Source organism: Adiantum capillus-veneris, chromosome 7 (assembly GCF_014529385.1).
Source record: "Adiantum capillus-veneris isolate H3 chromosome 7, ASM1452938v2, whole genome shotgun sequence".
In the NCBI taxonomy this organism is placed as follows: domain Eukaryota; kingdom Viridiplantae; phylum Streptophyta; class Polypodiopsida; order Polypodiales; family Pteridaceae; genus Adiantum; species Adiantum capillus-veneris.
In genome coordinates, this window is record NC_140937.1 from 167238060 (window position 1) to 167251648 (window position 13589).

At 39.0% G+C, this 13589-nt stretch overlaps 1 pseudogene; it reads right to left on the reverse strand.

The window, feature by feature from the left end:
* Positions 1-8411: 8411 nt before the first annotated feature.
* LOC147455003 (uncharacterized) lies at positions 8412-9056 on the reverse strand (annotated as a pseudogene).
* Between the last annotated feature and the right edge of the window lie 4533 nt (positions 9057-13589).

Consider the following 13589-nt stretch of genomic DNA (forward strand, 5'->3'; position numbering starts at 1 on the left):
GTCTAATCATGCATCATTCAATGGTTTTATAGTTCTAGTCTCATCTGTATATACTTACCTTCATAGTAAAAGAGTATTTGCAAAAACACTTATTAGGTCATTGAGTAAGTATTCATGACATCCTTGTAAACCAAGATCCCATGTTTAAGATTCTGCATTTGTGTACGTTTCAAGTTTGAATCCCATCAATGTATACTGACCTTGATAAATGAGTAAGGTTTTGCATAAGTCTAGCAGATCATCAAAAATAAAAACCTTTCCATACACTCTATGTAGATTTATGTTCGATTATATCAGTAAACAGGTGGTCAACATCCTAGGAAAGGAAAGGAGTATTCAATTAAATGTTTAAGGAGCATGCCATTAGCCGTGGAAGACGACAGTCCACATCAATATAAGTCACCCTACCTGATACAATCTTTAAGCAAAAAACTAGGTCTCATAGAGAGGCATCCAAGAGGAGAATATGGGTATCACAGAGAAGAACCCAATTACTAAGGCAGTAAAAAATGTGTACCCTAAAAACTTAATAGGCGCAAGGACCCCATCCTATCAAAGGGATGCATAGAGCATATTGTGACAAGCTAGGTAAATAGGAGTATAACTAGATTACCCAAGCTTAGGCATAATCATAGGGCTGTCTACAATCATGAAAGAAGAATTTAATAAGCCAACAAGCCCTTAGAGAACCACTTGCATACAAAGGCCAGTATGGTAGGCAGTCTACAATCAAGAAATACCAAACAGATAGCCAATAGAAATTAGATGTTTAAAAGCTATTAATAGATAATAAACAACGACAAGTAGGGCACATAATACCTCTGTCCAAGTAAGTATCCAAATATAAATTAGAAGATAGTAATTAGAAATCATCCAGATAAAACCACAAGGGTCAGCACTCATTTTTCAAGCAAATAGAGTAATAGTACCAGAGATTATTTTGCACAGCATAGAGAAGTCATAAGGAAAGTGACAAACAACAATAACCAGCCTCCTTACTCTTTACATAAGTGGGGTTGCAATGGTATGGTAGCAAAACAGCCAACAATATGAAAAGTATACAGACAATACAAGAGTAACAACGATCAAGACCTTTAATCAAATACAGCAGTAACTGACCCGGAACTCATAGCCTATACACAATAATCTATTACCGATCATCATGCAAAAAGTAACAATACCCATCAAAAACCAATAGCTCCCCAGGTTGTAGAATTGAGTATGTTAGAGAAGCAGTATAACAAAGCGCAATGAGCATGTTGTTTTACCAGTTTAGTCATGTATGACAAAGTATAGTGATGAGATAATCTTGTACCAGCAAGGAGGTATCACAAGAACCAATAATAACCTGTTAGTATCATCGTTTAATCAATAGCATTAGACTTATAGTCCTGGAGGGCCAATTTTTGGACCAGAAGCAGCAATCTATTTGCAAATAGCATGATCATTTCCCACATGAGCAAGGATCCACGTATGCAAAACATTAATTAGACAGCTAGAGGACCATTCCAAAACCAGAGAACAAAATGAAGTATGGAACCCTGAAGTACCATTCATTGCTATTAGCTAAGTTGCATTTACACGCCCCTATAACAAAATTTGTACGTATATTTTGATATTATACACGATATACCCGTATTATACGTGTATCTCCTAATAAACAGTATTTTGATCAAAATATTGGTTGCTTTATAAAAAAGATGCCACGACAGTTTGAACGAACTATCATGATAGTGATTCTTTTATAGTGATAGAGAGAGAGCAGTGTGTGTGTGTGTGTGTGTGTGTGTGTGTGTGTGTGTGAGAGAGAGAGAGAGAGAGAGAAACAGAGAGCTTATTTCAATAGTGTCAGAGCCCTCACGAGTCAAATAATTTCTTCTTCTATTTTTTTATGTTTGTCTTTTGTGAAATTTATTCACTAGCGCTGTTGTTGTGGAGCTTTGCTCGCACCTCAGTGTTAGTTTGCAGGTTGTTTTTGCTAGCACTATCTTTGTGGAGCTTTGCTCACACCTCAATGTTAGTTTGCAGGTTTAGACACTCGTCCTTCGCTGTGTTGATCCTCATGACACACTGTAAGGGGGGTTAGACTTTAGACGCTTCGTACTTGACTGTTATTGACCTCCGTGTCGCATTGCAGGGAGTAGCTTAAATTGTACAACTAGATTTTCCATCTCTGGTTGTTGTTGACCACCAAGTCGCTTTGTAGAGAGGGATTAGCTATCTTACAGCTTTTCTTCCTAGTTGTTGACCCTTGCGTGGCATTACTGGAAGATCAGAATTAATAAAATAGATTCTTTATCTCTATCTGTTGCTGACCACCGTGTCGTACTGCAAGGAGGAGTTTAGGATTTTCAAATCCTTCGTTCTTGACTGATGTTGACCATCACGTCGTACTGCAAGAAGATTGGATTTAATAGATTCCTTGTCTCTGTCTGTTGCTGACCACCATGTCACACTTCAGGGAGGGGTTTAGGGTTGCCAAATACTTTGTTCTTGATTGTTGTCGACCATCACGTCGCACCGCAAGAAGATTCAATTTAATAGATTCTTCATCTCTGATTGTTGTTGACCACCGTGTCGCACTGCAGGGAGGGGTTTATGGTTTTTAAATCCATCGTTCTTGGTTGATGCTGACCATCGTGTCGCACTGCTGCTGCTGCAGGAAGATTGGATTTAATAGATTCTTCATCTCTGGTTGTTGTTGACCACTGTGTCACACTGCAGAGAGGGGATATATATTTTACATCCTTCGATCCTGAGTGCTACTGACCATCGCGTCGCACTACAGGTTGATTGGACTTAATAAATTTCTTGTCTCTAGTTGTTGTTGACCACCGTGTCGCACTGTAGAGAGGGGCTAGGTATTATTAATCCTTCGTCTCTGATAAATGTTGACTTCCACATCGCACTGCAGGGAGATTGGTATTATACATTTTTTCGTCCCTGGCTGTTGCTGACCACCGCATCACACTGCAAGGAGGAATTATACATGTTTAGGTCCTTTGTTACTGGTTGTTATTATTGTCCATGAAATGTTTAGATCTTTTGTTAGTGGTTGTTATTATTGTCCATGAAATGTTTTTGTTTAGAGCTATGTCCAATCATATATGTCTTATTTATATTTGTTCTAGATTTGCCTTACCTATATTTGCTTCATGTATTTTCAGGCTTCAGTCATGGTAGAGACAAAATTAACGCTTCAACATCGCAAAATCATTTGTGATGCTCTAGTTTTGTCTCTCTATGGAGCTTCAGATGATCATTTACGTCGGTCATTTGATCCACTGCAGGCAAAGTTTGATGATTTCATAATTAAACTTGTGGAACAGTGTTGGCTTAAACTGTGTAGTGCATTCCCTGTGTCATTTGACCCAGCTCTGCGCACTAATGGAGTAATGCACAAAACAGTAAAGCAATTATTAGGCCAAGTCACTAGAAGCTTTGAGAGTATGGTTCATCCAAAAATTAAAGCCAAACCACGAATCAAAGAGCGAATGCAGCTTGTGGCACATACAGAATTGAAGAGCAAGGATAAGGTCAAAGGCTCTTCAAAATGTCCTAGGATAGAAGAGGATGTGCCTCCTCCTTCAGGTGCTGAGCCCTTAGTTGTAGACCTGGATGATACTACATGTCCTCCTATCCTACACTTACTTGGAAAAAATTCTATCTTTCACTTGCAAGCACCCCAATTAGGTGAAGGACGTTTTGCAAATGTGAAACAAGTTTCAATGGCCCATCCTCTCTTCAAAGATCCTATCTATGCGGCAAAGATCTATAAGGACCAGATAGGAAGCAAGCTGACATTACAAATTGTGCTACAGGAAGCAATTGCTACTACTATTCAGCATCGTGACATGATATTTCCACGTGCTCTTGTTTGTTATAGCAAAAGGCCTATGTTCATCTTCAAGCTTTGGAATGAAGGTCAGTTCATAGACAAAATTTTGCCAATCTCCAACGCTCTTCTGCAATGATGAAATTCGTGCATAGTCAGGACTTCATTCACAATGATCTACACACTAGAAATATTCTACTACATTTTGGCGAGCGAGGAGTGTATGCTAGAATCACGCACTGGGGACAAAGTACACCATTAAACACTTTGGCAACATTTCCCAAGCTACCATATCTCACCCCTCAAACTTATTTGCCTGAAGAAACCAATACCAATATTTTTTGTCATTAATGGTGTGCAATGTGTCGTAATATTTCAAACTAGATCTTTAATCCTACTTTTAGTTACGTCTTTAAAGTTCTTCAAGTTAAGGTTTTAACGTATTTCAAGTTGGATTGCTTAAATCCTCTAAACCATCTCTCTTTTCTAATTGCTAAGACTTGTCTCAATAAAGTTTATTGTTTTGCATTTCAAATATGGAAGATATTGCTCCCAACCAGAATGCATAGTAGCCTAATAATCCTTTGCTTAATCATGCATTGGCATAATAAATTTACAAAGAGGAAGAGATTTGTGTGGCTCAAGGAGATCTTAATGATTTGGTTGTGTCCCATGAAGACAAATCAGAACTTCAAGGGGAGTCACTGAATTAGAGGAAATGCAGACAGATATGCCAAATCACTTTGTACGCAATACATTATTTCGAGTTAGTGGAAATGCCAAGGCTTCCGCTCCCTTGAAAGTTTCAGATTTGCAACACACTGTCCTCGCAAGAAATATCCTTTCAAGATTTATCCAAGTGTATAGATCGCCACCAAATAATCAAGTGGCAATTTACGTTGTGCAACAAAGCTATTGTTATTATGTATTGCGGCTCAAAGTAGATTGGAACAATCGTCCCACTACAGGAGGCATCGACAAAGGATGCACAGTCGAGAAGATTCATGCATGGGAAGCCAATCAAGAAGATCCTCCTTGCAAGAGAGGTTACACATATTTATCCGAAGAAACCGCAGTCATTGAGCAGCTCGCAACCCAAGGCATAGATTTGGCAAGTCAAGGAGAGACCCCAGTCATGTTGCACGCTCGTATAGCAGAGCTAGAAAGAAAGTTGGCACGGTACGAGGCAAGATATGGGCCTGTTATCATCGAATAAGAGATAAGGAATGCGAGTCCAAGTGATTCCTTCAGCAATTCAAAATTTTGTGTATCTGATCTTTTAGGGGATCCATCCCATGATTTAAATTAAATCTCCCAAACAATATCAAGCTCTTTTTGTATCTTAAATCTCAAGATTTTGAACAAAAACCTCCTTCTAATATGTAGATCTCTATTTTTTGGAACAAATGAACAAGTCGGATGTTGTTGCAAATTTCAATTGTGTAAGTTTTTTTCTCTCTCCCTACCTCTTTCTAACAATGATAGAAAGAAGATGGAGAGAAAGAGAGACAATGAGAGAGGAAGAGAGAGAGAGAGAGAGAGAGAGAGAGAGAGAGAGAGAGAGAGAGAGCAGGTGATTGTGAAGCTAAACTCCACACAACTTTTGCATTGAAAAATTAATTGATAATATAGTACAAACTTTATAGCTCATCCGTCCCCTCAATCATAGGCACCATGTCATCAATTTCTTTGACATCTGAACATTCCAGATCATTATCTTTCGGATTCCATTCCATTTTATGCATAAGTCGCATGTTACAAAATACATACATCAAGTCCGTATCTCATTTAGGACTTAATCGATTTCATTTTTTAGTATGCTCAAAAGCAAACGAAGACCAATTTCTTTCACAGCTACCACTTGAGGTGGCAACACACAATACTCTCACTGCCACATGTTGAAGTTTCACTTTTTCTCACCGTACTCTTTCCACCAAACTAGTGCACTCATCGCCTTGATAGAATCTATATGCCAAGGATCACCAAACATTCCTTCTCTGCTAGTATATGTCGTCTTCTGTGTGTATGCCACATATCCATCCACATTGCCTAATAGTTGGGCACACACTTTCTTGAAATCACCGATCACTTCATTGTTTGAAGATTGCTCGTGCATATAGAACTTGGAATCTAAGACAAACCCTGCTCCATGTAAAGGAGTATGCAGTTGCTCCCATTGTCTTTTGACAAACGACATCATCATGGCTTTCCCTTTTCCTACATAAGATGTACAGTCTTTTAACTTGCGAGAGGATTCATGCATGTACCAATAAACCCATCCAAAGATAGAGGCTTCTTTGTCTACTAATCATATCAGATGAGTGAAGGTTTCTGTGACAGCAAAAACTTTGCCTACATTTCTCCAAAAAACAAGAGATTTTACAAACTGATAGCATTTGGAAGCAGTAGGCTCATACTAGGGATATTTATCAAGCCAAATGTCCCATCTTCTATCTGCCATTGTTTCAACAAGGGCTACTTTAACCTGTTGCAATGTAGAAATAACATAATACGCTGTCGCAAAACGGGTCACACAAAAACAAAGCGTAAGAAAATGAATACTCTCTTATAAACTTCACCAAGTGGTTTGCATCTAGAAGAGTTTGCTTAATAGAAGTAACTTTTTCAAAGTCTTTTAAGAGAAGATTCAAAGTGTGAGTAGCACATGGAACCTATGTAATCTTTGGATACTTTGCTTCAATTGCTTTTTCTACTGCTTTGTAGTTAGATGCATTATCTATGACAATGGAAGTCACATTTTTAGGTCCTCCTTATCTTTTGATCGAACGCTCATATACACCAACAAGATATCCACTAGTTTTCTCTTTCAGGGATGCACTGATCGCTTCAAGAAAGATGGAACCTCTTGGACAAATCAACATCTCATTAATCAATGGTTTCTTCTGACAATTTTTCCAACCATCCAAAGCGATTGTGCATCCATAGTGTGGCACATAATCAAAAGTTGTGCGTTTTAAAATATTCTTTGATGTAGTTTTCACTTTATCTAAATATTTAGTATGCATCTTATTCTAATGAGGTACCACAAAACCCTTCTTCGCTGTGCTCATTAAAGCATGTTTGAAAGATAGGATTTCAAATGACATTAAAAGAAATTCCACATGCAACAAATGCTTGCGTCCACTTAAGATGGAGTTCAAGCAGCCATTGTTTATCGAATTCCTGATGCAAAGTAGGACCGCTGTGTAGATTCTCCTTTAGTCCATGCTTCACTTCTGCTTATGTTAGCAGAGCTTGCGGTAGGATTAGTGATACAAGCCCCAACAAAGGATGAATGACACCCTCCTTGACCTTGAGCAGGGGTCGAAGGAGGGTTTTGATCATTCTCGAGTGTCATCTCCATGTCCCTAGCCATAGATGGAGCCATCATTTTGGGACCTAATATATTGCTAAGCAAGGAATCCGGAAAAACTCTTTAGTTTGCTTGGTTGCCCAAAACAACATTTTGGCCAACAAATGAATGGCTTAAAGTCGTCAGACCTCTGCTAGCCAAGTTGTTACACCTATATCATTGAATTGATCAAATGTAGATGAGCTCTTGGGAAATAGTGTTAGCAGTATCCCTTTGACGGATGTCTCCAAAATCTGATGACCACCGTTTTTCCATGTCGCACAAAAGGCTCTACATTTTATATGTTCCCCATTGGTGCTAGAATTTTTTTCCAAACCATATGCAAACAACATTATTTATATCAACAAAACCTACCACCACAAGTTGAGTTATCAAGGAAAGAACTTTGTTTTTAGAAAAGAGAAAATATAAATATCTACATAGGCAAAAAGTTACAAGGCATGAAAAAATATCTAGGAGGAAAAAATATCCACAAACTTTACATATATTTTTGTGTTATCACTTGCATACATATCTTGCAAGAGAATTACGAAGCGTTCTTGCGTTTCAAAAGTATCATCGATTGAAATAGACAATGAAGAATCATCAACAATGTGATTTGGTTCAAGTACATATATTTTAAGTAAGTTGACATGAGAAACATCATGCACCTTGATTTGTGGTGGTAAGAATAGACGATAAGCTTGGTCATTGATTCTTCCTAGATGACAAAAGGTCCACAATATCTTTCTCTAAGCTTCTTGCACTTACTCATTGACAAAGAACTACCATATCCCCTTCTTCAAGGAGTGGAATGGACAAGATCCTTGTACTCCATACATCAGGAAGCCTTACAATTGCACGTAACACTTGTGTCTCATATACCACAAAGGACATGCAAAGACAAGCTACAACCCCAAAAACATTAGTAGCCAATGTAGAGACATCATCTGGGATCAAGCATAAAAATTTGAGAGCTTCAAACCCAATATTTTCCTACAACTTTTAAGTGAACATAGAAGGGACCAATAAAAATATTCTACAAGGAGACTTAGAACCTAAATACTTGCAAACTTATATTACCAAAACATTTTACAAAAAGTTGGTTCTACTTTAAGGTTACATAAATGATTCCCTCATGTAAAATAGATTCTTTGCTGGAAAAAAAATTTGGGCAAAATACGTAAGTACTAACAGCTTTCCAAAAGGTATGTCTTCCAAGGGTCAAGTTAAAGGAGGTTCTTCATCTCCCTTACCCTTGGATTGAGCTTTACTTTCTTTCTTATCATCAACTAAACAAGAACAAGTGTCAGCTTTAAAAATTGAAAGAAGAGAACACCCACTTGTGAAAGTAACGATGCTCCTTTGACTTACCTATGATATGATCAAAAGTGTCGACAAAGATATCATGAGGTTCTATTGAACGCTTAGCTCCACAACGAACCTCCATGATAGAGAAAACTTGTTCAAACATCCTGTTGGAAGCTTTTTCCTCTTGCGTTCAAAAGACTCCATGGCCCAATATGATCTACATCCTAAAGGCATGTTACCATCACAGTCATAGATTGTCTTGAAGTCTTTCAAGACATGATTCCACCTATCAATACATTGTTTCCATGTGCAAAAGAATCCATTTTCAGCACATTTTGAAGAAATTATATTCCAAGACTCTATCTTTTGCAAGAACTTAGGAACCTCGCCTGCCTCTTTGGCATCTTCCCAAAAAAAATTTGCATCGATAAGAATCGCAGTTTCTTTCCAATGATAATAAGCTGGTGTATCTCCTGTGGCACTTCTTTCTTGGAGATTGGGCTTTTACTTGTCAATCTTTGGAGTCTTTTTGGATGCATTCTTAGGTGAAGGATGCATCTAATTTGGAATCTCATGATCAATAGTAGAAGTTACTTGAGACATGTTGAACTTTCTTGACTTCAGTGCCCCTCCATCACATGCACCATAGAAGCCACAAAGTGAAGACAAACTATGTCCAACAACCTAGCTTTAAACTATTAAATCAAATAAGAAACGTGTGACAAACGAGCACTATACAACATGTTTTTTGGTGATGACAACTATACCTTCTAACTGGACCTGAGTCTTTGCAAGTCCTAACATATTGCTAGAATTCTTGATGGTGCAGGGATTGAAATGGGTGAAGCCAAACACTGTTGATCTTGAGAATAAGGTGTCAGCAAAGAAACCTCAGGTATACTCATTTGAAGTATTTTTTAATGTGTAAATAGCTAAATGTGTTTTATTTGTGAAAAAAATTTGTTCTTCTTGCTGGACTTATGGTTCTCATAAGTTTTGGTGTGTTGAAGCTCTTCATGGTACAAGGATTGAAACCGATGAATTCAAACAATGTTGATCGTGAGAACCAAGTGCCATCAAAGCAACATGAGGTAATTGCTTCTCTATCATTGAGAAAACCAGTAAAACATATTCAATTATGCACATATAAACAAAACTATTACCTAGACTCTCTTAGATGCAACGTCCTTTAGCTTCATTCCACTAAAATCCATAGATGGCGAACACCTAGACTTGGAAACATTTGATAAAGGTGTAAAGGGAGGTCGCCTTTGGTTAAAGCAAAAGCTATCTATTTCCCTGTCTTTGAAATCTTGGGCATCATTGGGTACTATAGACTTTACGGGTTGCTTGGTACAAGCTTGCTTTTTCCCAGAATCCTTCCATTGCAATCTTCCAATCTTGACAAGGAAGAGAAAAAAGGTTCAAGTTGTCGTCCAGGCTAATCGTGGCAATAAATTCTTGCTGGGTGGAAGGAAGCACTTCGTCGTCCATATCTTGACTCCACACCTCATTCAAGTCCAACTAAAAATCCATGGGGAGTGCAAGAATTAATTTGTAAGATGAAAAATAGGAGATAGATCTGTGTGTGTGTGTGTGTGTGTGTGTGTGTGTGTGTGTGTGTGTGTGTGTGTGTGTGTGTGTGTGTGTGTGTGTGTGTGTGTGTGTGTGTGTGTGTGTGTGTGTGTGTGTGTGTGTGTGTGTGTGCGCGCGCGCGTGCGCGTGCGTTGTGTGTGCGTGTGAGAGTGGGGGGGGGGGAGCTCAAGCCATTGTTCATAGTTTAGTATTTGAATGCAAACATATCTGGCCACTTGTGGTCATGAGTGTCCATAATATGTTTTACGTGGGGCCAGAAGATGTGACCATTGGTGGCCTAAAATGTGTAGATTTGGCCTCTCGTGTGAACAGACCCTATGCGGTCTTGATTGCAAGATGCAACCATCGAGGCCCTGCGTACAACTTGATCACTATTTGTGATCCATGAAGTCCCAATTTTACAATGTAGGGTGTGGTTCTTCACCCATTACAGGCCAAAACTTTGAATTGAAGAAATATTACAAAGTAAACTGAAGAGATCAATACAAATTGTGATTGGATATTGACCCGAGATATTATACAAGTTAGCTGCATGTACCTTAGAGCAGCATTTGTCTCTAATATGTGATTGGGAGGAAACACATGGTAACTCTTCAAGTCACTAGTGTTTTTCACAGCATCTTGACTTACCTCATTTTGGATGGGAATTACACCATTGTTGCAGCATTTAGCTTTGCCTTGGTTGTTGACAACACATCATGAGCCATGTGGATCCCTACACTGCAAGTCACTCGCACTTCCCCTTTCATCCAGATATAATATGGTTGCTCCACTCTCTCCTTAGCTAGAATTTTCACAACATGCCTCTTTGATCTTGGCATGAAGCACATTGACTGAGTTGTCAATACCATTCTCTGGCAATCTTGATCAGGTAGTTGTAATTCTTCAGCCTGTGACTTTCCACCTTCAAAGTCACTCTTGCTACATGAGGTTCTTCCTCCGTTACAACAGCGAGAGGTCTGTCTTTTGTCATTCTCACATGAGCCTTTGCCTGCTACATCAATTTTTTAGTGTGGCGTCTTGGCTAATTTGTGGGCATGCTCGTGGTGATTGATACCTCTTTCACATCCTATGCTTAATGTCAAATGTATTTGTTCTTGGTGGAAGTTATCTTGGTGATGAATACTATGTCCAAAGAATTTGGAGAGGTTCAAAAATTTATGTTCATGATGGTGGTAAGGATTTGTGCTGCTCAAGTTTTTGCTATTATAACAATCCTTCATGCTCTGTTCTTGGGTGGGTAGTATGTTGAACTAGCCATATATCCACTCAGGTCTTTGCAATATACATGCACAACCACTAAGGCTTGTTCCTCAGGTTCTTCTACAATGGGTGCATATCTAATGCCTACTGGTTTTGCTCCTGGGAGAGGTGGTTGTTGCCCCAAAGCTGGTTGTGGCCGTTCAAGCCCTACTAGTCCTAGAAAATTCCCTCATGTATACCTAAGCGTTGGTGGTACTTGAGGAGGTGCTACTTGGGCTGGCGGGGTATATTGTCACTCTCTCACATATCCCTTGTTGTAGTAACACTCTTCTGTCACATGATTAGTCCATTTTTTCTCAATGGAACACCACTTTGGTTGCTTAGAGCTTGTGGCTTCTTTGCAAATGGGCTTATCCTTTTGAGCACTTCTTTAATAAGTTGATCCTAAATTACAATTGTCTCACTCTTTTGTGCTAATTTTGTGGACTTTGATCCAATATGATGTAATGAAGAATCATCATCCAAGTCTTTATAATCACCTTCCTTCTAGACCACATCAAACATCAAGATACACTAGGACTCCATAGGCATTTGTTCCCTTTAGGAAGATTGCTATGTATTTTGGTATGTTTAAGGGTTTTTGGGAGGTGTTACCCCCCATAGTCCCTTGCTGTTGGAAGTTGCTAATTTGTTAGTTAGCCATCCAATGATATGATGTTTTAGGGAAAACTACTCCCCTGTTCATGCTCACAAGCACAACACAGACAACATACTTATCATCCGATGACATGACTAACCCGTAGGTGCACAGAGGCAATCTCGTTAGCTTGTCAGACTGAGACCAATCTACACATACGCACTTCTATGATGCATCAATCATTAACCCTTGTTGAATGCAACCCACTCTATTCCTAAACGCTCACAACACCGTTTACACATCAAATGAACTCGGAATCGCATCAAACTTGCTAGGCACCATCCTCTCAATAGGATATACTTACCTATAAGTCTAATCTCACCAGATTTTAACCCTAGTTATCTCGATTACAATCGCGATAGACTCACAGGTCATAATCTAAAAGTGTGTGAAACCTAAGTCTATGAGTATCTATGTGTAGCTAATCTCTCACTCATTCCATAAAGTACTTGATTGTTGAAAACAGACACTGTTTGTGCTACTTACAAGCAAAACAAGCTCGAGAAAGAATCGCTCGCGAACAGCTCGAAAAGGTGAATGTGTGGCGTGGGCGCGTAGCTCTTAGAGAGGCTACCGCGATGGTGTGGTCACGTCGTGAATCCGATGAGGGAGATGAGCGTAGCGAAGAGGATAAGACACTCTCTCTCTCTCTCTCTCTCTCTCTCTCTCTCTCTCTCTCTCTCTCTCTCTCTCTCAGACTCGTACGACACAGGATTAATTATTCAAATGTTATCTCCAAAATGGTTCTAAGGTGACTTTTATACTTTAGTCACCTTAGCTCAAAAATGTACATGGGGTTCTATTCATTATAATTACAAAGTGGAAACACATCTGGGTTCCGACTGACTGATTAATCTTTACATAACCCAGACAAGTGGATCAAAATCATAAGACGTCTTTGACATAAAAATGGGAATTTGATAGGCTTTACAAGGTGGGCTCATTACAACAGTTGGACAAGTTGGGCTCCAGCATATGACTAGTCAGAAGAGGTGTCAATATCACTGTCCTCATTTATGATTGGTGCTAAAGGATCTATCCTTGCTTGGTTTACACTCTCTTCTATCAACACTAAGCTAGCCTGATCTCCTCTCACTCTTTGGTCTCTTTGAAGACACCTACCAGATCTCAAATCTTTCACACAACAATTATCAAAACAAACCTCTTACCTTAGAAGTCTGCTTGCAGCTTCTCTTTGCTCTAGCTTGGTTTCAAACCGCTTTCTCAACTTATAAAGTATTTTGCACTCCAAAATGATCACCGACTTATAGGATCCTTGGTTCTGGCTATCTGTACAAAACTTTCAACTCTGCAATTCTTTGTCAAAATAGTTATTCTCACTTAAGTACTTTATGATGTTGATCGGTAAAACTAGAGGGTTAATTCCAACCAAACAAGTGTATATAAGGACTCGATTCCCTATGAGAGCTCTATACAGTGATCTAAGGAGACAAATGGGATCCTAGGATCACAAGGAAAGCTCTTGGACATTTAAAATAATTATCCGAGCCCTAAAATGAGCTTCTAGACTTCATACGCGTATGATGTCCAAGTGCTCAGATGTTAACGGGTTGACTAAACAGTTGCCCATGACC